Here is a 3,446-nt window from a genome sequence, read left to right as displayed (position 1 = left end):
ATACTGCCTCGGAAACCCAAGGAGGGGTCGCTGAGTCGGGGCCGACTCGACGGCACATAACAACAACAACAACAACAATGGAGACATATTGAATGATGCAGGAACTATCAAAATAAGATGTAAGATATACACAGAGTCACTGTACCACAAAGACCTGGTGTAAGTATAGAAAAATTCAGGAGCTTTGGTGGCTTGGTACCTAAAACATTTGACTGCTAGCCAGAATGCTGATGGTTGAGCTTTTTTTTTTTTTCCTCAAAAGGACGGTCGGGCAATACCAGAAAGATGGTTACTTTTTTTTTTTTTTTTTTAATAGAAAAAGTCATATTCACTGTACAATATTAATAAGTTAATGAAGATAGAAAGACATCATATTTGGTTAAGGGAAAGATTGATAAAAATGAAGGGAATCCTCAATGAGATAGATTGACTAAATAGTCACTGCAATGGACTCAAACACACCATCGATCATGAACATGGCATAGGACTGGACAATAACAAACATATTGGAAGCGACAATGGCCAGACTTTGTCTCACCTACTCTGGTCATGTTGTCCCTGAGGAAGGATGCCATGCTTGGTAAGGTGGAGGGTTGATGAAAGTTGGGAAGGTACTCAATGAGATTGATTGACAGTGGCTGCCGCCATTGGGTCAAGTATAGCAAGGATCGTGAAGCCGGCACGACCAGGCAGGGTTTCGTTCTGCTATGTGTATGAGTCAGAGAAAACCTCATGGCACCTAACAACAACATGTTCCTTAGCTGACTGGTTCATTGTTTCTTAGACAAATTCCAATTTCTTCCTTCTTCTTCCTCTTCTTCATATTCCTCTTCTTCCTCTCCTTCTTCTCCTTCTCCTCCTCCTCCTCCTCCTCCTTGTTCTTCTTCTTCTTCTTAAGTTAGCAGGAAAGGTCTTTGTGTCTGCATTAAATAATTAGCCTTTTAAAAAATATATATTTGGCAGGTAAGCATGATAAACACATTTATATTTCAAAATTTCAGGATCATTATAGAAACTTTAAAAAAATATAGACAATACACACATAGAATTGAGGTTATTCTGAATATTCCAAGTGATTGACCTCACTCTGCATTTATTAATTATCATTATTCTTATACAGAGAAGACAGGAGAGCTGACACCTGGACTATTTTAAAAGAGATTCTGTTACACTGATTAGAACACTAGAGTATGTATAGGTTTCTACCAGTAGGAACTAAAAATTAAGATTTAAATTATAGATTTTAATTTATCATTACCAACAATACATGATTTGCACCCAGTTCTAAAGTTTTAAATAAAATTGTCAATAAAAAAATGTTGCATTTTATATCTCTAATCAACATTCATTTACATCATTGGTATAGTCCAGAACACATTTATGCAGTTAACTCTTCCTATACCACCTTAATTGTCCCCCAAATTAAATAAATTCTCAACCAATTTTCACAGGGTAGATTAATATTTGATTCATCATTTTTCTTTCAACTTTTCAATGTTATTTCTCTCATTTAATCATTTCAGGAGAATAATGGAAGCATAAGCTATTAGATATATTCTAATTTGTGATTTAACAATAAGCAACTTCATTTTTTTTTTTTAAAGTTGGTCATCTGATAGTCTTCTTTAAATTATCTGTGCTCTTTCTTTGAAAATAAGATTGGCACCAAACTTTTCTCATGGTATCTTTCATCTCCCTATTTCTCAAGTATAGATTAAGGGATTGAACATAGGAGCAATGACGGTGTAAAATACAGCAAATACTTTATCTTTTGGGAAAGTGGTAGGAGATCTAATGTAGACAAATATTTCAGAAAACAAAAGTAAGACCAACACAGCGATGTGAGAAGCACAGGTAGACAAGGCTTTTTGTCTTCCCTCAGCTGAATGATTTCTCAAGGTGTATGACATAATAACATAAGAAACAACTAAGACAACAAATGTCACTAAGCAAATCACACCTGAATTGGCAACCACAAGAACACCAGCCATATAGGTGTCACTGCAGGCAACTTGCATCAAATCGATCACAAAAAAAAGTGGTCAATTTCATCAGGACCACAAAAGGGTAACAGGATTGCCATAGATAATTGGGGAAAGGAATGGGCAGCCCCACCAACCCAAGCAGCTAAGACAAGAATATTACATCTTGTTCTGTTCATGATAATCATGTAGTGGAGAGGTTTGCAGATAGCAACATAGCGATCAAAGGCCATGGCAGCAAGAATGAGAATCTCAACAGCACCAAAGAAGGGCATGGAAAAGACCTGTAACATGCAGTTACCATAAGAGATGGTTTTTTCTCCACTAGCAAGTCACCCATCAGTTTGGGTGTCACACTAGAGGTGTAGCAGAAGGCCATAGATGCCAAGTGAATAAGGAAATAGTACATTGGTTGGTGATAAAGGGAGCTGCATGTAATGGAAACAAGGATCAGAAGTTTTCCTACCAAGATGGAAACATAAATGAATAAGAATAGTACAAAGCAAAATGGTTGCACATTTGGGTCATAAGAAAATCCCAGAATTCTGAGATGTTGCTCTGACTTTCCATATATCTCATTTTGTTTTCTGCTATAAACAAATGAGTTGAGTATCTGAGAATAAGGAAAATATGAATGTATGTTAAAAAATACCACTATAATAACTATAATATAAAATATACCAAAAAATGAGTTAGCATTCAACAACATTAAAACTAATTATTTTGTATTTATAGAATTAATGTGTTTTTCCTATTATGCCCTACTTTATAAATCTATTGTGAACCATTTATATTAGGAATAAAAGCAATAATTCTGCATTTCATTAAATTTACCAGTAACTTTAAGGAATATTTTAAATGTTAGTTTGATCTTGAAGAAAATATTTTTACTCTTAATTGTGGTTTTGATAACAATTGTATTACTTAACATGAAAACAAACAAACATATTTTGATAATTTTTAAATGAGCTTGTGTCTTAAGATCAACTTACCTGCTCAGAGCATGATCAGAAGCACATTCCTTGAATTGTCTGAGAGTGTAAGCTAAGGAAATTTGAATATGGTTAAAGCACATAACCTTTAATAGTTGAACTTTAGTAAGTACAGTGTGCATTCTTGTTTATCAGGTAAGCAAACACTGTTTGTTGGTTTAACCAATAGAAGTTTATTACAGTTAAAAAGGGTACAGAAAAAGAGAATTTCAATTAATGAGTTAAAAAACAAAACAAAACAACAACAACAACAACAACAACAACAAAACAACCTCCTTTGTTTCTGACTCATAATGGCCCCTCTTTTGGTTCCAAGGAGATACCCCTATGGAAGTATATTTCCCAGTCTTCCTTTGGACAAGTGGGTGGTGGGTATGACTTCCAGGCTTCTGGTTAGCAGTCAAGTACCTTAGGCAGAAATTAATCTACAAATTAGTTTATTTTTCATATTTAAACCTTAGGAACTCTGGTG

The 3,446-nt window shown here is 34.7% G+C and overlaps 1 pseudogene; it reads right to left on the bottom strand.

The window, feature by feature from the left end:
• Window positions 1–1,608: 1,608 nt before the first annotated feature.
• Window positions 1,609–2,552, bottom strand: LOC122152103 (annotated as a pseudogene).
• Window positions 2,553–3,446: the final 894 nt, after the last annotated feature.

This window comes from Orycteropus afer, unplaced genomic scaffold (genome assembly GCF_000298275.1).
Source record: "Orycteropus afer afer isolate SDZICR_OR568_19922 unplaced genomic scaffold, OryAfe1.0 scaffold02073, whole genome shotgun sequence".
Lineage (NCBI taxonomy): Eukaryota > Metazoa > Chordata > Mammalia > Tubulidentata > Orycteropodidae > Orycteropus > Orycteropus afer.
The sequence above is the reverse complement of the archived record's forward strand: the minus strand, read 5'-3'. Positions and strand labels throughout refer to the sequence as shown.